The sequence below is a fragment of the Alexandromys fortis genome, unplaced genomic scaffold, assembly GCF_014885135.2.
Source record: "Alexandromys fortis isolate MF-2015 unplaced genomic scaffold, M_Fortis_MF-2015_v1.1 scaffold_53, whole genome shotgun sequence".
NCBI lineage: Eukaryota > Metazoa > Chordata > Mammalia > Rodentia > Cricetidae > Alexandromys > Alexandromys fortis.
In genome coordinates, this window is record NW_026067939.1 from 2,640,943 (window position 1) to 2,666,218 (window position 25,276).

General features: G+C 43.0%; 1 protein-coding gene across 8 annotated transcripts in view; it reads right to left on the bottom strand.

Annotated features, from left to right (window-relative positions):
- The window catches only part of Plch1 (phospholipase C eta 1), a 180,561-nt gene extending 160,139 nt beyond the window's left edge, over positions 1-20,422 (bottom strand). For 4 of the 8 annotated variants that reach the window (XM_050147563.1, XM_050147561.1, XM_050147562.1 and 1 more), the window contains exon 1: positions 13,103-13,301. The gene's annotated coding sequence lies outside the window, so the exon portion shown is untranslated. Of the gene's footprint in view, positions 1-13,102; positions 13,302-15,312; positions 15,416-18,256; positions 18,491-19,094; positions 19,255-19,752 lie in introns of those variants that run through there. The other 4 variants (XM_050147559.1, XM_050147557.1, XM_050147558.1 and 1 more) reach the window with 4 other exon arrangements.
- Between the last annotated feature and the right edge of the window lie 4,854 nt (positions 20,423-25,276).

Consider the following 25,276-nt stretch of genomic DNA (forward strand, 5'->3'; position numbering starts at 1 on the left):
GTACAAATCTGTTCCAGCCACATAAATGGCTTATGAGGCAAGCTTCTCTAGTCCACATGCTTACAAAAGAGAACCTTGGGGTGAAGAAACATAGACATAACTTTTCTCTAAGTGGATAGTGAGATGGCTCAACGTGTAATGTACCTGCTGCCACACCTGATGGCCTAAATGTATTTTTAAGAAATAATAAATGAAATAAAATGGAATTTTTGAGTGGGGGAACAGGTTTCACTGTGTAATCTTGGCTGTCCTAGAACTTGCTCTGTAGACCAGGCTTGTCTTGAACTCACAGAGATCTACCTGTCTCTGCCTCCCAGGAGCTGAGATTAAAGGTGTGCAGTACCACTACTAGATTTATTTTTATTTTATGCATATGAGTGTTTTGCTTATGTGTATGTGTGTGCTCCAGGTGTTTGAAGACTGGAGGCCAGAAGAGGGCGCTGGATCCTCTGGAACTAAAATTACAGATGGCTGTGAGCCATGTAGGTGCTGGGAAACAAATCCAGTTCCCCCAGAAGAGCAATCAGTGCTCTTGACCACTATGCCAAAAGACAGTTTTTTAAAAGCGGATGGATTTGTCCCCTAATTCTCACTAACATCTCTACCTCCTTCTCTCCTGTGACTTCCGCAACTAAAGCTATCATCCTCCGACATCACGCTTCCTTAGAAACAACACTCCCCAACCCATTCCTCTACATTTTCTAAAACTGTGTTTGCAAATAATTTAATGATTTCTACAATATTCCCTTTGTATCTATTTTTGTTTGTTTTGATGTGATTTTTTTCCCTGTGAGTCACACTTTTTTTTTTTGAGCATGAGTTCCAATAGAATAATAAGAACCACTGAGATGCAAATCCACATCTTCAGATTCTAGGGCCTCCATCCCATACAGGGACACCCAGCATTGCTGCTCGCTCACTGACATTCTCCGGCCCCATAGAAAGAGTTTAGGGCCTCCTTACTGATGACACACAAGACACTGATTCTTCCAACCCCTACTGCTCCACCCGCCTTACCACAGACCAAGACAGGGAATGGCTACATGAAATGCTACTTAGTTTTAAAAATGTATATGTACCCCTCCATCCAAGAGCTTTTAGAGTGTATGGAGTAGAGATAAGCCAAGTGTGTGCTCTTTGGGTATGAGATGATGAAATGCTGTTTTAAAATAAAATTGGAGTGAACGTGGTCTACTAACTAGCCAGACCTCATGGTAAAAAGTGTCTCACCGGCTCACGCTGTCTACAGATTGCTAACCACAGGACACCAGGCTCTAGGCAGAAATTAAAATGCAATACCTAAACTTGCTCTCCTTTCAGAAGGAAAAGGGGTGACTAACTAGTTGATGGCGGTCGTCTAGAATCCAGAGGCAGCGGGAAACCCCGGCCTGACTCAGATGCCAGAAGGCCAGAGCCTGGCCAGGTCCGGCCTCTAGGGTTGGCTCTGGCTAGTGTCTCCACAACTTTATGCCTTCTCCTAATAAAAGGAAGAAAAAAGAACGCAAGAAAGGAAAGAGGGCGAGGAAATATAGGAAGAAGGGAAGGCAAGAGGGCGGGCCTAGTGGCAAATGAGAAGTTCTCTGGAGCCCTTCACTCAGCATTAGGCAAATCCTCCCTAAGTCTCTGAATCCATTCGTCTCTAATTATAAATTTAAATAACGTTGAAAGCCCACAGAATCCTGACGGAAAGGAGCTGATTGCACTTCTCATCAAGCCTTGCTGGGAGATGAAAGGCCAAGTGAATAACCTCTGACAGTAATGTCCAGACACAACAAGCATTCAAACCGGAAAAGGCCTGGGGAAGGGGTCTTCAAACTCCATCCTGCACCTCGCCGCCTGACACAGCGATGCTTGAGGACCGCGGCGCCCTGGCACTGCCAAACTCTGAGGGTTCAAACGAGATCCGCTGGAAAGCTAAGATTTTAAAGAGGTTTGGCCCTCTCTCATTTCTTCGTTAAGGCCATCAGGATTACACAGGGGTGTGGGAGTGGGGAGGGTGCCCTGCAAGGTCAGGCCTGCCCCGGGATCCCCAGGCCACCCAGAAGGTGTCCTTCCCGTTGGAAATCCTCTCCTTCCCTCGCCACTGGCTTTCAAGCACCAAGTAGGTAGTTCAGAAGCTCTGCAACTAGCCAGTTCCACGGCCCCTCCCTCCCAACAAGGTATACAAAGGGAAACAAACAAAAGGGCACTTTGGTCAATTTTTTTTTAAGGCACTCAGGAGACATTACCAAGCCCCACATTTCTGGTGGGTTTTTTGTTTTGTTTTGTTCTGTCTTTAGCAATCAGGGAGCTTAACGTGCCCTCACCTACCTGGGCAATGAGAGTCACTCAACTCTGCTAGGACGCAAGGATGCTACAATTGAAAGGCCTGGTTTAAGATAAAACAAGTTGGCTAGGAAGATGACTTCTACAACAAACACCCGATAGCCGTGTGAAGGCAGGAGAAAACCAACCTCACCAAGTTTTTTTCTGACCTTCTCATGTGTCCTACGGCATGCACACGCATGGACGCACACATAAATAAATATAGTAAGTATAGCTTGGAAAAGTCAATACCTTTTGTTTCGGTAATTCAGAGTCACATTCAAAAGGAATAGACGAAGACATTTTTCTGGCAGTTCTGGGGATTGAACCCAGGGCCTTGTGCATCCAAGGCAAGCAATCTACACTGAGCTACAGCCCAGCTCATTGTAACTTATTTTTTTTTAAGTCTGGAAACTCCCTTTTTTTCACCCCAAAAGTAGAGAGTACTGGCAGAAACAATAGAAACAACTATTCATTAATAATTTTCATGGAACCAAATCAAATAATACTACAGCTGACAGAATTCTGACCTGCGTAGTTTTAGGATTTTTCTCCCATTGTATATTGTGAAATGACTTCTCCCCCTTTTATTTCATACATGCTCAGTAAAGCTTTGCAAATATTGGAGCACTGCCAATGTCTGCTACAACATTTTTTATGACAGAAAAATAGGAATACTAGTACTCAAATATTACCCAATAAGCATTGATTGCTGGGTTGACATTTCATTTATATTTGCAAAGTACTTGTAAATTTCAGAAAAATGTTCATGAAATAATAGTATGTGGGAAAAAATAAGACACGATACTCCACTAATTATGTAATATAGCATTTTATAGAATAATGGTCACCACGCTAGCAAAGTGCTTTAATTTCTACTAAAGTTATAAATATATAATATTTTTATATAAATGCATATTTCATGAATTTATAAATATTTAAAATGTTAAGAAAGGCCTCTTCTGATTTTTTAACATTTTGCACAATTTTATAATAAACGCTGTCTCTGCATCTAATGTGACTGGGAAATAGTTCTCTGTTAATCTGTTAATGTGAGTTTTCCAAAATCAATTTCCAAAAAAAAATCTAATCTTGTCAGATTGCATCCATTTTTTTATACTTTACCAAATTTTCTCTGTTCACTTGCTTATGATTAGAATTTTTACACATGTGTTCCTCAGGAAGATGGGCTTGTATTTTTATTTTCCATATTACCATCTTCTCTTGACTTCCTCGAGAAAGCCTCTCATTTCATCGAACCTCTGCTAGCCAGGAAGCCACCTACTCTCTTGTTAAAGTTTAACAGGCACTTATCAAAGTCTAGATAATCAGCATCTTTAATCTCTTCTCCAACTGTTCAAGAACCTTAGAACATATTAACTGCGTTTGCTTTTCCAACTCATGTCTCCATTCCAGCTGAAGTTACTCATGAGTTCTCCTCTCTTTCCATCTCCATTACTTCTCTCTTCCTCCACTTTCCAGAAGCTTCTCTTCTGTCTCTATTATACAGGTTTACAGTAAGGCCATTTTCATGCAAGTGTGTAATACACTTTGAGCCTATCCACTGTGTTCTACAGCCTGCCCCCCTCTCCTCTGCCCCCTCCCACTCTTCCTCTGCCCTCTCCACTCTCCTCTTCTCCCCTCTTACTCTTCCCTTGTCCTGTCCACTCTTCCTCTCTCCCCTCCCTGTCCCATTAATCTTCTTTGTTCCCCTAAGCAATTTTGTTCCTGCTTTCTTGTTACCTGTACATATATGACTTTGGGCACCTATGTATGAACCTTCTTTAGTGATGAACTGAGTGTGGAACACACTCCAGGTTTCTGTAAGCCTGAGAGGTTTGTATTCTGTCCTTTTTTTTTTTTTTAAGGATATTTTGAATACAAACAGGATCCTAAGCTGACAGTTTATTTCTCAGAATGCAAGAAGCACAACATCTTCCCACCTTCTAGAAGGATCCCAATGCTACATCTCAGGATAAGTTCTCATGCCTTTGTAGATAAGCGGCCTTGTCTCTCTGGCTCTGCATAAAGATCCCCCTTCATTTTTCATGTTCGGCAATTTAATTATATTTCATCTGGTTTTTTTCCTCTAGTTATCCAATTAAGATTCATGGCTTCAAGACTCTTATTCCTTATCTCTTTTTCCTCTTTAAATGTTGCCCGTTTTCCTCTCTTCTTATTCTCAAATCTAAACCAAACTCTGTTGTTAAACCCACTGATTTATATTATTCTGATTTCAAGTTTCATAGTGTTTTCTTCTACTCAGCAGGGTTGGTCTTTTAGTTTCTTGTCTTCAGTTCACCAGTGGGGGGGGGGGGTAGGGAGTCTATGAAAAGTGCCATTGTTTTCTAATTTCAATAGTGAGAATTCTCTGAAGTCAAAGATAATAAATCTATTATTGTCTAGACTGGTCTTCTACTGTTAAAGAATATTTGCTTAACTATGCAAATACATGTTGCGTTTGTATAATTATGTAAGGACATATTGCTGTTTTACCTTGCCTTCCTAAGGCACCTGATAGATCTATAAATATCTGAATAACCAATAGCAAGAAATGAGGTATAGGACTTGCCCATTAATTCAGTTTTCTCTAGAGAACACAAGGCATTCCCAAGAGGTGGAGTGGGGGGGGGGGAGGATTGGTCATTTGGTGGGTTATGGATGTTTGTCATCATTTAGTGAGGATATAGAATATAGGATAAAAAGACAAATATTCATCTCAAATACTTTACACTGGTATGGACTTTTGTCTATTGATGAAAATGTAAGGCTATTTTGTTATATCATATATATGTTTCTAGTCTTATTTAAGGTATTGTATCTAAGCAACTCAATTCAAAATGTAGGATAAAGTTCTAGTCCTTGAAATGTATTATTACAAACAGTTTAGGATAATTATTATGAAATGTAGATTAGCTGGGCGGTGGTGGCACACGCCTTTAATCCCAGCACTCAGGAGACAGAGGCAGGCAGGATCTCTGTGAGTTCGAGGCCAGCCTAGTCTACAAGAGCTAGTTCCAGCACAGGCACCAAGCTACAGAAAAACCCTGCCTTACATACCAGAATGTAGATTTTTACAGCACAGGCACCAAGCTAAGAAAAACCCTGCCTCACATACCAGAATGTGGATTTAAAAAAAAAAATGGGTTAGTTTAAATTAGAAGAGCTAGTTAGGGAACAAGCCTAAGCTAAGGCTGAGCATTCATAATTAAGAATAAGTCTCCATGTCGTTATTTGGGGCTGGCAGTGGAAAAGAAAGTCCTACTACAGTAGGCACACAAATGACTTAATATTAAGACTACATCAAAAACTAATACCCAAAGCAATGGTGTCTGGTAATTAGATTTTGAAATTCTCAGTGGGCATTACTTTTTAACTCTAGACCAATATTGACATATTCAATCACATCTAAAGTCCCTAATAACACACAAATCCTATACTTATCTGTAGTTCTAGCATCCAAAGATCCCTTGATTCACACCAGTTACCTTTAAACTAATCATTTGAGGGCTGGAGAGATGGCCAGTGGGTAAAAGCATGCACTTCACCAGCATAAGAACCTGAGTTTGGATCAGCACCAATGTAAAAAGTCAAGCATGTCCATACCCGCCTGTTCCCCAAGCAGTGGCTGAGCAAGATAAGCCAGGAGGGTCCCTGGAATATGCCAGCTGCCAGCCTAGCTCCAGGTTCCCAGTGGCTCTGTCTCAAGAGATTAAGGTGGAGAGCGGTAGATCAAGACACTCAGAGCCGGGCGGTGGTGGCGCACGCCTTTAATCCCAGCACTTGGGAGGCAGAGGCAGGTGGATCTCTGTGAGTTCGAGACCAGCCTGGTCTACAAGAGCTAGTTCCAGGACAGGCTCCAAAACCACAGAGAAACCCTGTCTCGAAAAACCAAATATATATATATATATATGACACTCAGTGTCCTCCTCTGGCCTCCACAAATGCACATAAACCTCACATACATATATCCACACAGAAAATAAATAAATAAACCAATGCTTTCCAACCTATTCCTTCATACACAAGTGATGTGCGATTCCCCTCTGTATGCTGGAAATATGTTTTATTGGCATTGGTAATAAAAAAAAAAGCTACTTTCAGTCAATGGCTAAACAGAGTAAAGCCAGGCAGGAACTCCGAACAGAAATAGAGAGAGAAATTAGGCAGAGTGAAGGAGACTCCATGTAACCACAGGAGGAGACAGACTCTGGAACCTTGTTGGTAAACCACGAGCCTCATGGTGATGCACAGATTAGAAATAAGTTAATTTCAGATATAAGAGCTAGCTAGAAAAATGCTTAAGCTGCTGGCCAGTATTGTAATTAATACAGCTTCTGTGTGATTATTTGGGTCTGGGCTGGGAACAAACATGGGCAGCCTCTGCCTACACATAAGGGTGCCTAATATTACATCTTGAAAAAGGTATCCCCTCCCCCCACCAGAGAACAGATACCTCAGATTCCCCCAGTTCATCACCATTGAGTAAATGGAGTTTATCATCTGGGAGCATTAGATTCTCCTGGTGGCCTGCTTCCCTACAGTTCAGCCTAAAATGAATTCGGCTCCAGCAAGAGAAAGCCTTGCTCTGAAAATTAAACTTCCAGTCAAAGGCATCTCCACTCCGTCAAAACGAGGCAGCAAGATGAGTGAAAGAAGGACTTCTCCTGTTTGTGCCCCGTTTATTCATGAATCAGACAGTTCACCTATATGCACTGGAGTCCTAGGGTGGACACTGCAGACGATGCTGAAGGGGTGGGGAGTAGCCTGAACTCAATCCCAGTTATTGGGGTGCTAATGGTATAGATTAAAGAATACATTACAAAAACTAAAGGTGTAAAACTTGCACATGAAAGGGCAACATACATGACAGATGGAAAATGGAGCAAATAAAAAAAGAATAATGAAAGAAAACAAAGGCAGGAGGAAATGATGTCCTGGAGGGTGGAAGGTTACACTCAGATATCAAAAGATCACTAAGTTTAAATGGGGTAAAACAAGATTGCATTAGGACAGATGTTTTATTATTTATTTATTTATTTATTTATTTATTTATTTATTTATTTTGATTTTCGAGACAGGGTTTCTCTGTAGTTTTTGGTGCCTGTCCTGGAACTAGCTCTTGTAGACCAGGCTAGCCTCGAACTCACAGAGATCCTCCTGCCTCTGCCTCCCAAGTGCTGGGATTAAAGGCGTGCGCCACCACCGCCCGGCAGGACAGATGTTTTAGAACAAAGAAATAATGACTACCTTAAAACCAATTGTCAGTTATCAAATTAAAAAGTCATCTTGGTCCATTCTCTGTTGCTATAACAGATAACTTGAGTCGCAACCATCTATAAAGAATAAAAGTTAAAAAGCTGGGCATGGTGGCACATACCTACCATCCTAGCACTTCGGGGGTTGGGGGGAGAAGCAGGAGGGTCAGCAGTTCAAGATCACCCGTTTGAGGCAGGTATGGAATACATGAAAGAAGACAAAAACAAAGAAGGAAAGATTCTCAGTGGGAAGGAGGGAAGCGAGGGTGGGAGGGAGGGGAAGAAGGGAGGTAGTGAGCCAGGAAGAAAGGTGGGTCAATTTATTTGGGCTCCAGGTTCTAGAAACTGGTATGTCTAAAAGCAGAGCACCATTGAAGGCTCCAACTGCTTTACTCCAGAGAGTAAACCAAAGGACAAGTTGGAGCACGCAAAAGACACAAAGCAAGGAGAGCGGACTGGCTTTATAACCATCTACTCTTACAGTAACCGCCCTAGTCCCACGAAACTACAGCAAGAACTTGGTCCCACAAGAATGATACTAATCTCTTAATAATCTAATTACCTCTTAAAAGTCTGGCTTGAAACACTGCCACAACAATCAAATTTCAGTCTGAGCTGTGAGTCAATGGACAAACCACATCCAGACCATACCAATTATCAGGGCATGGTATTAATATGCTGATTAAAGACAATATGATATAATAAAGAACATGTAAAGAAATTAGCTGGGGGGCTGGACAGATGGCTCAGTGGTTAAGAGCACTGACTGCTCTTCCAGAGGTCCTGAGTTCAATTCCCAGCAACCACATGGTGGCTCACAGCCATCTATAATGAGACCTGGCGCCCCCTTCTGGCTTGCAGGCACACATGGAAGAAATGCTGTACACATAATTAAATAAATAAATATTAAAAAAAAAAAGAAATTAGCTGGGTAGGGGTGTGGCTCAGCTGTGCAGTGCTTGTCTATGGAGCACAAATCCCTTGGGTCTAATCCCCAACACAGCAAAAGAAAAAAAGAAAAAAATCATCAATAATATACAAAAAAAAATAGTAAATAGGAGAAAAGCAAGGTTCATCTGCACAATCTCATTTACTAGGTTCACGAAACCTTAAATTGTCATGAGGAGTCACAGCAGTGCCGGGAGACTATGGAGGGAACATCACATGTGATGCGCTTCCTATAGGAATACAACTCGCTCAGACTCTAGAGAGACCAACTGACCAATCCTTACCAAAGTTACAAATGTGCTTGTCCAGTTAGAGGGACGACGGCCGTGAGGAAAGATCACGAGAAACAACTTAGGCAGGAAAGGTGTGTTTGGCTTACATACCCATTGAGGGAAGCCAGGGCAGGAATTAAAACTGTGCAGGAACCTGGAGGCAGGAGCTGATGCAGAGGCCATGGAGGAGTGCTGCTTATTACCCACCCCCACCCCCGTTAGTCCCCATGCCCTGTTCACCCTGCCTTCTTATAGAACCCAGGACCACCAGCCCAGGGGTGGCACCGCCCACAGTGGATTGGGCCCTCCCACATCAATCACTAATTAAGAAAATGCCTTATAGGCTTGTCTACAGTCTGATCCTACGGAGGCATTTTATCAGTTGAAGCTCCCTCCTCCCTAATGACTCTAGCTTGTGTCAAGTTGATGTAAAAACTAGTCGGAATATGTATAAACATACTATTCAGCAATACTGTCTCACCTGAAACCTTAGAGGTCAGAAGGGAATGAAGTGATAGGTTAAAAGAGCTGAATTTAGGAGGAGAAACCCCACCAACTGTGACTACTCTATCCAACAATGACTTCAGATGTGAGCAAGATCACAGCCTGTTCCAGATAAAGCTGGAGAAGCCTAGCACTACTGTCCAGTCACTGTTCTATCGCTATAAGGAGACATCAAGGCCAAGACTACTTAGAAAATGAAACTTCAGATGCCTACTCCATTACTATCATCGTGGAAAACATGGCAGGCACAGTAGGCATGGGGCTGGAGAGCTAGCTGAGAGCTACACCCTGATCCTCCCACAGAGAGAGTCTCTGGCCTTGACTTTGGAAACCTTAAGGCCCACCCTCAGTGACACACTTTCTCTAGCAAGGCCACACCGCTTAATCCTTGTAATACTTTCAAATAGTACCACTTCCTGGTGACTAAGCACTCAAATACAGGAGCCTATAGGAGCCATTCTTATTCAGATCACCACAACTACCAAGCCTGGTCTTTCTAAAAATGCTAAAGGGGGTATTCAAGTTCAAAGGAAAGGACACTATCTAGTAGTAGCACAAAAGCAATGAATGCATTGGGCAGAGGATGAATATATTAATATTTAATGTATATAATGTATATAAATTATTAATATTCTTAGTATAAAAATCTAAACATAAAAAGATAGAATGATGGCTCTGAGTTAAGAGCATGTACTGCTCTTCCAAAGGACTTGAGTTCAGTTCCCATCACCAGAGTTAAAGGCAGCTCTACGAGAACCAACACCTATGGCTGCTGTGGAAGTTGCACTCACAGGTACATACTCCAAATACACATACAAACACATTCACATAATTTAAAAATAGAATAAATCTTGTCGGGCCTGGTGGTAAAAGCCTTTAATCCCAGCATTTGAGATGCAGAGGCAGGTGAATTTCTGAGAGTTCAAGTCTAGCCTGTTGTCATAGAGAGTTTCAGGACTCTATAGAGAGACTCTGTCTCAAAAAACTAAATAAATAAAATATTTTTAAGAAGGACGAAACTATTAAAATATTAGCAATAATAGTTTGTTAAAGAATATATAATGTAAAAAAAGTATAAGATTTAAAAATACAGTTGATACAAAAATGATGTAGGAGTAGAATAAGTATGTTAGATTTGTTTATTTCAGGGTGTTGCTGTTTGGGGGGTTTCAGTTTTGGCTCTGAGTGTTTTGAGATAGAGCCTCAGGTGGCCAAAGCTGGCCTCAAACTTGAACTCTCACCTCTCAGGTGATGGAATTACAGGTGTGCATCTCCACTTGTTTTTAATGTGATATAAGTTAAGTTATCTTCTCAGAACAGCCTATTATAACTTGAAGATACCTTACATAAGAGTCACTGCAAAAGCCAAACAAAAGTGGTTAGAAAATGCACAAAATATTTAAGAAAAAGTCATAGCATACTGAGAAAATCATTTAGTCACAAAGGATACCGATGGCATGAGAGAAAGAAAGGAATGAAGGAGCTACAAAATAACTGGAAACAAATAATAAGAGAACAGGAAAGCAGTCCTTACTCATTAATAATCATCCTGAATATTAATAAATTTTCCAATCACCACCCTCTCCCCCACCAGGGCCCAGGGAACAGTTCAGGAGATGGAACAGAAGGAATGGAAGGGTCAGTGGTTGGACGGGAGTGCTAAGACATGGTGTCCTCTGGACATAACACAGTCTCTGTGTTTGTGAACTAACTACAGCTACAGTCACCTGCACAACACTGAAAGGTCATCACGACATCATACTTGGGGTGGGAGCTTAGGAGGCCCCGCCCCTCGAGGTGGGACTGTGAGCAGTTAATGGATACAAGGGAAGAGGGGTGTCATTTTCTTCAATGGTGTAGCCACTGATAAGTTGTTCATATTAGTTCCAGGAGCTAACACCAATCCATGCTCATACAGGCAGAGTTTACTCATAAGTGAACTCAGTGGTTCCAAAAACAAAAGACATCAAAGTCGTAGAGGGCTTGTTAAAAAGAAGGGTTTCAGTGAGAGAGAGAGAGAGAGAGAGAGAGAGAGAGTGGAAAAAGGAAAATAAAGAGTGAAAATGACCACGAATCAGAGTCCAAGGAGACAGCTCAGTGGATAAAGGCACTTGCTGCCCAACCTGATAACTGGAGCTCAGGGATTAAGAACATTTGTTGCTCTTGCATGGGACCCAAGTTCAGTTCCAAGCAAACACACAGTGGGTAAAACCGTCCAGTTCCAGGGAGAACCGATGCCCTTTATTGACCTCCAAGGGCACCAGGCACCAGTTTGCTGCACGTACCTATACACAGGCAAAACATTCTTACAAATCAAATAAAGTAACTAAATCTACAAATTAATAAATACATTAATTACATCTTTGAAAAGAAACAAATGATGCTTTTGGTCTATGAAGGAACCAGCTGAAGAGCTAAGAGACAGTATGGGATAGAACATATACTAAAAACACTTTAAATATTTTCTTTTAAAACTGGGCATTATGGAGAGGCCTGAAATTCCAGCAAAGCTGAGAAAGGAGGTCAAAAGTTCAAGGGCCCTCATGGGCTACAGAGGAAGACACTGTCAATAATAATAATAATAATAATAATAATAATAATAATAATAATAATAATAATACATGAGGTATATATAGGTAATATATAACAGTAATAGATTTTATAATATATAATAATTATATATTATATAAAATATATTGAATTTTATTATTATTATATACATATATATGAGACTGTACGAGCTACTCAAAATAAGAACACTGTTCTTTCCCAGTGAATGAAAATGAACAGAGCAACAAGAAGAATTCTGTGAGCAAAACTACTGGACCAGATCTGAGGTGAGATTGCTCAGGGCTGTGCTGAGAACAGTTGGCTTTCTGCCTTGGATTGAAACCTGACCACTAAAGAAGAGATTTCACATTTCTCTCTGTGGACAAACGACAGGGAAGCCAGTACAGAGTTTACACTTACTTTCTTCCAACAGGGTGTCTTAACGACTCACTCAGTAAACAGCAAAGGCCTCCAATCCACAAGCTGTTTAAACTGAGAGAAGCTGTGGTTCAGAATAAAGCGTCTGGATACAAACCTTTTTCCCCCCCTTTTGGAAAGATTTCTGTGATAGCCATTCAGACAGTGCTCAGGAAAAATATAAGAATGATTGAGAGGTCTCTGTGGTGGAAGAAGGTATGGTGGGCAAGATAAAAAGACAAGGAAGAGAGACAGAAAGTTAGAAAAACTTCACTGCACAAACACTGACTGCCAGGGTCCAGGAGCCTAACTGCAGCCAATAGGCAAGTCTTTTTGAGGAACAAGAAGGGAAAAAAAAATCTCCCTGGCCGTGTCAAGAGCTTAAAGCACACTCGTAGGAGGTAAATGCATATTTTTCTTTATTATTGAAAAACCATTTTTTTAAAGTTGAAAGCTTTAAATATTCAAAAGTCACAAAAAGGTATAGCGTGAGCAGTTTGCTCCGCCCTCCATCACCTGGCAGCCATTCTACTGGTCTCTTGTGTTTCTGTTCAAAGATATCTTATATGCATACACAGAAAGATTTCCCTCTCCCCTCACTTTTCGCCTTCTAACATCAATGGTTGCATGGAACCACCAAATTTAAATTCAAATAAAAACCAAAAGACTATTTCGATAATCCTAACTCCTTCTATGAATGAATTACCTATGAGCAAACCTCTCTTGAAAACATAGCGTTTTCTTCTCAATACCTCCGTTCCCACTGACTGTTCAGAAGGAACTGTTGGCAAAGGAAAGCAGGATGTCCAGAAAACCGAACTGTACACAACTACCAGCAAATCAACTCACTTAATTTCTGGTCCCGGATTCTGGTCCCTGAAAACCCTGTATAGATCGTCCATGTTTCCACCACAGAAATTTCGCAGAGATTTTATTAGCCCTCTGTGGAGAGCTGTTCTGAGGTCCAGCGCGGCTTCTTTACTACGTCCAAGAGGCGGGAAAAAGGAAATGGGAAGCTGAATTTGAATGTTTGATTCTCGTAGACTAGCAACAGGAAATGAGGAACGGGTGAAAAGAAACCACGAGGTCTTTCCTTCGTTAATCAGTAACTCACATACACTAGAACTAAATTAGACCGTCCAGACTTCCAGTGCAATTTAACAGGTGGGCCCCAGCGCCCGACCAGCTGGACAGGTTAGTTAAGTTCCTCGCCAAAGACGCAGCCACGGAGAAAAGAACTGTAAAAGACGACTCCAGGTAGGCATGGAGGTGCACAGGTGTAATCCCAGAATTTAGGAGGTAGGAGGATCAGGAGTCTAAGGTCATCCTTAGCTAAACCTTCAGCTGAAGATCTGCTTGGGCTACTTGGAACCCTTGTCAAAAAGGAGAAGGAGAAGGGCTTGGAACTAACTGGAACCAGACAATGGGGAGGAAGAAGACAGGGGAGGGCTGTATGCTGCGCTGTCAAGGATACTAGACTACTACTGACTTGGACGCCGGTCCTCCCTGCGCTGGTCCCGACCCAGCTGAAACCCAGCCCCAAAGGGCTCTTGTGTGCAGAGACATCCCTGAGCCTCAGTTTCTCCAGGGATAAAGAAGCATCGAAAACAAATGTGTCTCTGCACTCTGCTCCATGTAATCCCATCACATGCTCCCATCCCTACAGGGCGGAGGCTCTGGGACTACCGAAAAAAACGCCAGCTTCTGGCCTGACTTCAGCAACTATCCAAGGTGATCCTGATCCCAAATTTGTAAGGATTTTAGTAAGATCTACTCTCTTCCTGCAGCAAGCTTCACAGTACTACCTCAAGAAAAAGAAACAGGCCAAGATTATCTAAGATAAAAACCAAGATTTCTGTCTTGACACGTCAGAAAACAGGCATTAAGTTGGTGAAGGGTCCTCTCAGATCTAAGCCAAGATGACACAGACCAGAAGACATAAGTGAGCCGCTTTGATGTGGAAGGAAAAGCACCCAAACATCACTCACTGCTAAACAAACAGCCAACACAGTTTATAAACAAAGTGTTGAATGGTTTTCTGGAACCAGACCTAAATTTATAGCACCCTGACCTCCAGAATGGATCTTCTCTACTCAGCGCAGAGCAAAACCACTTCTACCTGTCTGTACTTTGTAAGAAGTGGGAAATTTGACAATAAACTCAACCGCGTGCTGCATTAAATGTGCTCATGCTCTCCTGAGTGGCAGCATGATATATGGGTACATGGAGGTGGGCACACCTCGTCTCAAGTTCCCCAATCTCTCCCCAACTTACATACATCATAGGCAAGGAAGTAACCTCACTGAGTCTCACCATGGGGTAACTGCAACCTCTTTGGATCATTACAGGTTGTAAAAGGCATATAGTACCTGTCTAGTCACGTGTTCGTTTCTTCCTTCTCTTCCAAAACTCTTTTTTTTCTGATTAATTATGCAATACAGGCACACACGTCACAAGCACACACAGTACAGAGTACAGTCCAAGCACAAGCACAGAGACAGACAGACAGACACACACAGCACATACAAACTCACTTACCTGGGACTCGCCAAAACTCTTTAAAATAGTCACTAGATGAAAACCTACTAGAAAATCCCCAGTCGAATTAAATCTCAATCATGCCCAAATGCCTAAGTTTCTAAAGGATTCTTGTATTTATATAAACAAAACGTGTTTTCATAATATTAGTAATATTATGAAACCAAATATATTATCAGACCATATATAAGTGGTCAGTTCTGCTCACTATAAAAAACAAAGCCTATGAAATGGCTACTCCTTTTGCACCTACCTTGTATCTACAATTAAACGGACTGCACACGACTCTAAACAGAAAGTTCACAGTAAGGATTTGATGTCTGCTGTCCCTAGATCTCCTGAAACAGCAAGATTAAAAATCAACACGTCTGTCTTTTCATCCCAGGTCTGCCATTTGTTAGCTGTAGGAATCTAAGAAGGTCACTTAGTAGCCTTAATCCTTGGCTTCCTCGTGTCTGCAACACATATGGTAGACTCATCCTTCTCTGCTCTGTAATGACTGCAAGGGCCCGAGCACTTACCATGTCCAAAATGCAGGGCTGGAAAGAACATTTCTAACTTGAGCAGAGACCTTTTTTCATTGCCCCTTCTATATTATCCATCCTGCCCTCTTCTACTTTGAAGCACAGAAGACAGAGACTTTTATGATAATAGCAAAAAGCTGTGTAAACTTCTTCACGGGCTTCCTAAAATGCCCTTCCAATTTGGCACACCCTATCACAGCAATACTGGATTTCTCCCTAAACAAAAATGGTCACGGATGTCAAAGGCAAGCGAGTGAGTGACTGGTGAACTGTGTCTAAATGATTTTCCTTGTGACCACAGCTAGCCTGGAATAAGCCCCTGCCAGCAAGAAGAGAGAACACACTTCACAGGCAGGGAAGGCATTGTTCAAAGTAATGAGTTCTGCATCACTTGGTCCACAATTCACAGCTGAGTCTGGTTTTCCTAGACAAAGAGCAATAAGCAAATGGGGGATGCTCCTCGGCTCCTCTGTGACCTTCTAATCTTTATTAAACTCCTGAAGTGGTGAAGGAAAGGAGGCCAGAACCTTCCCTAGCCTTCTGTCCTAGGAACGACAAAAGCAAATGTTTACCGACCCTGGCCAGTACTTCAAGAGAGCTCCTGCAGGGGACTATAAGTGATTTCAATAGTCTGGAGTCGCTGAAACTTAGGCTAACGTGAAAGTTAAACGGTTACCCTGCCTTCCTTTCACTGGTCCATAATTTTGGATCAGCCCGTTCTCCCCCTCAGAGAAACAGGAGTCACAATCCTTCAAGCACAGAGCCCCACTCTGTTCTTCAGAGGGAGCTGGCAGCAGGTTCATTGTGTCCTGAGACAGCGAACCAGAACAAAGAGCTGCTGAAGCACTCACCTAACTTCCCTGGGAAACCTGAGCTGAAGGCCTCTTGGTTTCTCCCACACTAAGCACAGTACTTGCCTAGACCACAAGTTTGAAGACTGTGTCAAAGTACACACACACACACACACACACACACAATAGTCTTATCTAAATTGCTTTTTAAAAAGCACACTCACTTTTAAATAAGAACAATTTTTTTTTTGTTTTTGTTAAGTTTTTTTGATTTGGGTTTGGTTTTACTCTTAAGAATGCCGGAAGTTTCCGTGGAGATGCAGCTAGTGGCAGGGTGCTGGCATACCATACGTGAGGAGCTGCAGCTGACCTCCAGCACTGCTGGACAAAAGAAAGAACCATCAGAGGTGGGGTGCCCCTCCCCCTGAAAGCCAGAAGCCACATTACAATTCTTCCAAAACTTAGAACTCTTAACTCACTGAGGACAAGGAATTGAATGTATTCATCTTGCTTACAAATAAATTCTCAACAAATAGTTGTTGGAGAAATGAACGACTTAACTACAAAACATTTTACTAAGAATTTTCACAAGGGCTAGGCAGAGAGCCTGAGAGTAAACAGATTTCCTAGCATGCAAAAGTAAGGTCTTGGGTTCAATCCCCAGCAATGCACACATGCACATAGTACTTTGTGCTATTTCCACAACATATTTCCTAATGAGACACCTTTATCATGTCTTTTTTATAACTCTATATAATTACGTAACAGACTGATTTTCAAAATAAATCTACTAGAAGGCAATGACAGGGAAAATATGTCAAACAGAAAGAAGCCAGGAATTTTAATGCATTTTATTGCAAGCCACTCTAAGTCTGGCTCTGCCCACCAACCTCTCCTCCCTTTGTCTCCTTCCCAGTCCTCTCAGTGCACTCCCAATCTCATTATCCCATGATCTGCTAAAGCAGCAGTTTACCTCCCGGAACAGGCAGAAGCACACATCACTGAGAATAGGGAATCAGAGCCCCAAACAGGGTCACAAAGTCCTTGAACCTGAAAATTAAGTTTTTCTAAATTTCAATGGAAGACTTTTTTTTTTTTTTTTTTTGAGACAGGGTTTCTCTGTAGTTTTGGAGCCTGTCCTAGAAACTAGCTCTTGTAGGCCAGGCTGGCCTCGAACTCACAGAGATCCACTTGCTTCTGCCTCCCGAGTGCTGGGATTAAAGGTATGTGCCACCACTGCCCGGCTAGAAGAGTATTTTTTAAATATATTTTAAGTATATTTTAAAAAAAAAAAACATTAGAGCAACATGAGTTGCACTAAGTCTAGACATTGATGAGGAAAAGGATGGAGGAGAAAACTTTACTTGAGTGCTATTTACCAATTGTTTTGAAAAGTAGTACGCTGGTGTCATTGCCGTTTGCTGTCGGCGCTGGACTAAATCATCTTTAAAGTCCTGGTACATCTAAATGCTCGCTATTCTGGAATGTATAGTGTTCAATGCAAAATTCTTACGTTACTTAATTCAAGTTATTTTAGGCCAAACTTTGTCCCAAGAAAAGTAACTCCATTTTAAACTTTAATGAACAGTTATGTAAATTCCATTTGGTTTATTTAATAGCAAGTAGCTCACAATCATGACGCAAAAATAGGAATGCAGTCTAAGGACGCATAGAAACAAGAAGTTACAGCACCCACTAGGAACCCTGAAGATTTGTACTCTTGCCAAAACTCACCTGGGTATAAACAAATGGAATTTAAAAGGAGGGCAGGGCGGGGGGGGGGGGGGGTTTCAAGACACAATATTAAAAAAAATGACTCTCAACAGACAATTGAGGAAGACAAGTCTGCAATAAGGCGTCTTAAAGCATTCGTTTTATGAACAAGATCGTAATCCCAGCAGTAAGCAAAACGCGGCGAGCATCTGGAAAAGCAACGCCTCTGCTGCCACAGAAAGCCTTTGTTCCCAGTCACCGGTATTTTTACATTAGTTCATGTGGAGAGCATCGGGTTCTGTGCACTATAATCGCGCTGTGTGGTTTAGAGAACGCAGGCGCTACGGGGTTGTCCATAGGCAGCAGAAAGAAGGTTCAGACCTGTCCTCCTAAGACCCAAGACTAACTAAATTAAAAATAAATAAATAAAACCTCACCAGCAAGTAAAGTCTTATTCATCTCCTCTTCCATAAGTTAAGAGGAGGAAACCTGAATGAATGCTCCAATAAGCAGTTTCTCATCATTATTTTCCTTCCATGATCAATAGGATAACGCAGGAGAAAAAAGTTTTACATTTCCTATTTCATGCAGTTGGTCATCACTTCAGTGCTAAAGTCTTAAAGGAAAAATGAGATCATAAGTTGACTCCAAGTTCCAAACAAAAAAAGTCTAGAAGAGAAGGAGCGGACTCCACAGTTAAGCAAAGCAAGACAAGTCAGTTAGTCAAGTGGCGTCTCCGACCCGGTATTGTTGCCATGGGATCCCGCGCAGGCGCATAAAGCGCCATCGCAGCCCGGGCGTCGCTCTGGTAACCACCGATTTGTCCCAGGAAAGGGCAATTGGAGTAAATCCTCCCAGCGCCTAATGCCCGGAGTTTTTTGAACCGCCGGACTCGAGCGTGCAATTGAAAGCGCGCTCCCGAGACCGCAGAGCTGCTCTCCCGGCGGCCTGGGGATCTGGGAGCCGTCATGGGATCACCCCGCAGCAATGCCCGACCCTCCCAGAGGCTGGACGTCTGCAACCAGCGCAGGGAAGGCGAGAGGTTAGGTCTCGCTCAGGCGCACAATTCCACGCTCTTCTTCAGGAGGCCACGAGCTACTGTGGTCCAGTTCATCGCCAGGGGCATCCTGGCACACTGCACAGTCCACAGCGCGCGGGGCTGGGACTGCCCAGAAAGAACTCAGCCACCTGCTCGCGCGACGCTGGAGAGGCAGTCCAGTCCTCCTCTCCCAGCTCGCGTCCCTTTCCCTGCCCCCCACCCCTCACTGCACTGACCTCCTCAGCTGAGTATCCCGCGGTTGAAGGACCCTCGGAGTTTTTGGTACTGGCGCAACCTCCCAAAAGCTGGCGTGATCTACCTGCTAGTGGCCCGGTGTGACTCCAATCTCAAGTCCCTGCCAAAATACAAAACAGGCCCCACGGAGGGGCACCACTCCACACCAGGAGGCAGAACCCACAGAGGAGCTCGGCGCAAGAGACCTGCGCTGCCGCCACAACCTGCTTTCTCATTCAAATCCTCAGGCTCACACTGGAGCCCCCTCCCTTCTAGCCCGCAGCTCAGAGCAAATCCGGAACTGGAGCGCGCGAGAGTGGACTGGAGCTCCTGCCTCCTCGGCTGCCCCAGCAGGACAGTAATGGGGGCGAAGAATTGGACCTGGACCCCTAGGCCGACACCCTCCTGAATGGGTTCCCTGCTAGGCACAGGCCGGAGCCCCTGGGAATAAAGATCTTATGTTCTCCCCCGCAGCAAATTTCAAAGACTTTCAAACCCAGAGCCACCCCCCAGTTGAGTCTCAGTTTAGATGGTGGGTAAAGGAGCTTCAGAAACAAAGTTGGAGAGTCCAGGGGAGGCCAATTGTGCAATGCTCTTACAAGAGTTTGAAGCGCTTCTGAAATAAAGCTCCAAAAGACCCATTTTCCCTCTTCCCCTTACCCTTTTTCCAATAAATGTAGCATCTGTTAACAGAGGTAAGTCACGGAGATCCATTTTGAGTAAACTACAAGTCAAATTGAGGAACGGGGAGCGTGGGCTGGAGCTTATTTTGTTATCTCCTAGTCTCTTCCAAATGCCCCTTTTTGGCATTAATTAACAAGTCAGTTAATCCTCGGCTCAACCGCTCCGCTAGCGGGCTGGAGAAGCTAATGCGCGGTCAAAGAGCACACCGGTGGCAGAAGGACGTTTGCACCCAGCAAGTGTTCAAAAGATAACGACAGATGACCGCCCCAACAGCGGAGAGGAACCAGCGTGGTGCGATGCGGTCCGGCTTCGGAATTCCAGGATTTGCATTTATCAATCTTCATTCAACCTGCCCTATTGTTAGTTAGTTCAAAGCCTGACTGAGGAAGGAGGAACTGAGGACGCGGCTCCTCACGCACCTTTCAAAGCAACTTTTCTCCAGTAAGAAAGTCAGGAGCGCTGGCATGGCAGCATAGGGTTGGCAAGGGTTGTGTAGACCTAGTGACAACGTAAACAGAAGTCTTTTTTGTCACGCGTGAATCTGCTTAGAAAGCAATAAACGAGGAGGGCCAGAGATTGGAAGCGGCCTGGATCAACGATAGTCCTCTTTGACAGACGGTTGGAGGGCGGGAGGAGGGACGCACTGTGACCCCTCAGCACAAGATCTAGTGTTTCACCTTTTCATCCCTGCTCAGCCGATACCATAGAAACAACCCATTTGTATTATTCCGTTGAACAGAGGCAATTACAATGTCAACAGCAAAGCACCATGGGCAAAAAGAAACTTTATCCTGAAAAGCTATCCTGGACTCTCAGGGGGAAAAAAAAAGGAAGGAAGGAAGAAAGGAAGAAAAAGAAAGGGAAGGGAAGGGAAGGGAAGGGAAGGGAAGGGAAGGAAAGGAAAGGAAAGGAAAGGAAAGGAAAGGAAAGGAAAGGAAAGGAAAGGAAAGGAAAGGAAAGGAAAGAGCCACCAGAATAGCAGCACAGTGCAAGGAAGAAATCAATTTAGAAAAAAAAGAAAGAAATCCCAAGTTTTTCTTTGCTCCTTTTTTTTTCTTTAACCAGACCACAAATACCCAATTTTCAAGAAATTAAATAGGTTTGAGGGTGTAAATGCATCATGTGCTGTGAGGCCCTAAACATAATTGCCAGCACCAAATATATAAACAAATAGTAAACAAACAAGAAAAGAAAAAGAAAAAAATGGCAGGTCATTTTCTACCTCCAAATTGCTGTGTGTGTGTGTGTGTGTGTGTGTGTGTGTGTGTGTGTGTGTGTAGAGAAGGGTTGTTTAGAGTTTTTTGTTTGGGTGGCAATCACCATGGTGAACAGGAAAAAAAAAAAGGCAAGATAATTAAACTCCCCATCAGTCACGGTTATCCATCGCTCAGCCTCCTGTGTTTGTCTTCTGGAACTGAAAGCTCTCAGATGCACAGGTTAAAAAGTACACCCAAACACAAACTTCTTGACAAGGGTGTTTATGCCAAGGAATCTCGATTTTGGTACTGTTTATTTCTGTAGTTCGTGAACTTTAAAATTTTAAATCACACCACATTTCAAACCTATGGAAAACAGGAATGAAAACTTGTGTCACAGCTCTGAAGGGAAAGGCTTCCCCAATGGGAGTGTTGCAGTTCTGAGAGGCAGCCGGGAGCCAAGGAGTACCACAAAGTCACACCACACAACAAACCTCACCTAAGAGATTTCTTGAAAAAGACGCAAGAGGGTGGCTGCCTCTGGTTAGGCAAGAAGCAATGGGAAACTGAGCAGAAGACAGACATTAGGGTGTCTTGGGTAGTAGTCTTCCAGGGTGGAGGTTGGTGGGATTTCAAGCTCAGGAATCGGATTTTGCTGAGTTTTCAAATCTGAAAGTGAGCTCAGACCTTTTGCCCCACAGTAATACATTTTATAAATTTCTTTTAAAGTTACCTGTATTATCTTATGTGTTTTGTGTTTTTGCCTGCTACTGTGTAACAGTTTCGCCTGGGGATTGAAATTCACCATCCTTAGGAAGTTCCTTAAACAAGAAGATAAATAACCTTCCAGACTTGAGGAAGTTCCTGAAACTGATGGGATTCACTAGGCTTCTCCCTACCTGGTGAATAATAAAAGCTGAGCATCCCTGTCAGTGGAAATGAAGTGAGATGCAAAGAAGGCTCTGAGACCAGACCAGCTGTCTGGAAGAAGCAGAAGCCATCTGAGCAGGCTGTGAGAGATTTAGATCAATTCTGACATCTGGAAAGGACATCCTCCAACCTGCCAATCTGCCTGCAGACTGTACAATGTTCCAGATTTCCAGCTTTTGTGAGCTGGGGTGGGCTTTGGTGATGCAGCTGTCTTGGAGTCATTTTTGAACTTGAAAGAGACCCATATTCCTGTAAGTAAATAAACTTAATAAACTAAATAAAACTTAAGGCTCACCTGTTTGGACTTTGGTATTCTGTGTACTTTGGACTGTCGTGGGCTCACTATCTGGGGTGAATAGATGTATGTATTGTGTCTCCCCAGGAAAAATATTGTCACACAACACCAGCATGTATGTCTTTGCAGCAAGTATATGCCTGATGCCCATGTTGTTGGATCCCCTGGGACTGGAATTCCAGATGTTTGTGGGTGCTGGGGATTGAATGGGGGTCCTCTGGAAGAGCAACCAGTACTCTTAGCCACTGAGCCATCATCACTCCAGCCCCTCTTCCTGCTCTCTAAAATAAACCCTTATGCTAAACCCCTAGCTCCTGGCCCTTATTACTCTTCCCCCTCCCTAATCACTAACTGTAAAGTTAATGAGCTCATACACAAGCGTGCATGTTTTGAAGTGTGAGTGTTTTGAAGCACACACACACACACACACACACACACACACACACACACGTGTTTCCATTTTGGTTGTTTGAGACAAAGGCTCCTGCAGCCCAGGCTAACCTCGAACTCATTGTGTAGCAGAGGCTATCCTTGAAACTCTGATCCTCCTTCTTCCATCTCCCAAGTGCTGGGATCACAGATTGTCTTTTCTCACATGGCTTTTAAAAAACACTATTGAGGAAAGAGAATTAAATTGCTAGACATGGTGGCTCATGCCTGTGATCCTGGCACTAAGGAGGAGTGAGAGTTACAGTGAGCTCAAGGCCAGCCTGGATCACGTAGTGAAATCCAGGACAGCTAGGGTCACAGTGTGACAACAAACAGGAGGTGTGTCACTGATTACAAACAAGAAACTGTCACTGCTTTGGTAACTTTATGGAAGTAGAAGTGAATTTTTTTTCCCTGCTTGTGAAAAAAGAGAGAGAATAGTAACAACATTATTAAACAGTGGGTTGCGAGTAACCAGCCCCTATGATTGCATAACCTTTTCCATGGTACCAGAGTCAACAGAAAAACAAAGCAAATAGTACCTCCAATACCCACCACCATCGTCCCTCCCCCATCCTCCACCCCCAGGACTGGCTAAAGGGGAATTCAAGGCAATGGAATCTACAGTAAAACTCCTCTTACCTATGTATCCTGTGTGGCTAGGACCTTTTCTAGATGGTCTCCTGTCATAAAAGTTAGACTCCTTTATTCTAAGTCCTTTCCAAGGTCCCAAGATCAAGGGACTCCTGCTGGTACCTTAATCCAGTTCTGCTAAGAAATCCAGGCTTGGATCTCCCTGCTTCCCCAGACACAAGGACCTCACCCCCTATAAAAGTCACCAAAAACCCTGGACAGGGTCCCTAGATTTAAAGTCTTCAATGCAGCAAAGGGACTATGAGAACATGATTTGTCTTAAATGCCTTGAACTGGTTGGTGGACGGCATATTTCCTACCTTCGCCTCTTCACCGTCTAAGCCTTAAATTCTAAGGGAGGCCTCTCATTAATTATCCGGGCAGGTCCCTGCCAGGCCTCCCTTCCAAATAGCTGCCAGATTTCTACATATCGCTGCTGGCTTGATACTGAACGTGCACTGACAATCAGGATTACAGAAAATCCTGCAAGCAGTGTCTGGTATCCCGACATTGATTAATAAGCCTTATACTGAGCCTGCTAGGCTGCACATTGAGAAGGATTTGTAAAGAAGACTGTGCTACTAATAAATGTGTGTGTGTAGGAAGGAGATTGTCCCACCTGAGCAAAAACCAGTACTTTTGGATGTGAGGGGAGAAAAGAACCCTACCGAAAGCACTCCAGTCTAACCAGCAATGATACGGAGTTGCAGTCAGAAGCAAGAGCCTGAAAGAGATAAATAACGCCTGTGTTTTAATCACTGCATCAGGAAGTCAAGGAACCTGACTTAAGGAGCTTATCAGGGAAGAGTCACCTCCCTTTCAACACATATTTCTCAAGAGGTTGCCAGGCCAAGACCAGCGTTAGGTCTTCAGCGTTAGCTGAAGTATAGATAGCACTTTAGAAGTAATGAGCAGGACCTGGTCTTATGGCCTGACTTTCTGTATTGCTCAAGATTTTTAGGAACAAGTAATAAGATCTCACATCAAACCACCATGCAGGAGAGGCATGTTATTTTTTATATGACCAACTGTCATACTGAAGATGGGGGAAAGGGGCTTAAGTAGGAAAGCTGTCCTGTGGGAGGGTTGTGCTTTTCACTATTGCTGGGAGGGATTTTAACACATTTGCAAAAATAGTATAATGAAGCCTGCACATTAGTTCCTCAGTATAAAGTGTTAGATTTAGTCAATTTTACCTATCCAGAAATTGGGTTGGGGGGAGTCAGTATAATATGTACATTCATATATTTACACACTTTTCCAGAACTGTGATCTTGTTTATTGGCAAAAATGCATGACTTGAGGGTAACTAAGTAAAACCAATGTGTCTGAGCCCTTAGCAAAATGTCAGTGTATTAGCCACTGTTTTCTGGAGGAGCAGAACTTATAGAATGAATCTCTAGATAGATACAGAGAAGGGGGTTATTAGGATGACTTACAGTCTGCAGTCTAGTTAATTCAGTAATGGTTGCTTATCAACAGAAGGTTCAAGAATCCAGTGGTTGTTCAGTCCAGTAGGTTGTATGTCTCTGCTGATCTTCAGTACACACTAGAATCCTGAAGAACTAGGCCCTAAAGCCAATAGGTAGGCAAAGAGAAAAGCTTCTCTTCCAGGTACTGATAGGGGCTTTCAGAAGGTGCTGCCCAGGTTAGAGGTGTGTTTTCCTACCTCAAAGATCCAGATTAGAAGTAGATCTTCCCACTGCAAATTAAGCAAACTCCCTCACTGATGTCAGTGTATTATCAGTTCCCTTCATTTTGGAGTTTTAGTTTATTCCAGATGTACTCAAGTTGACAAATAGGAATTTCCATCACAGCTAGATACAAAATAAGCTCTCAAAAGTGCTAACAACTCCTTTTACTGTTATCAGACATAGACATGCATTTGCTATGTAAAGGACAGGGGTGTTTTCAAGGCTCAGGTCTCCCTGTTCTTTCCTTACCTGTACTTGTAACACCATTACATACGGTGTTCATATGTTTCCTATAACAAGCCATTAAAATTCTTTCCCCCTTT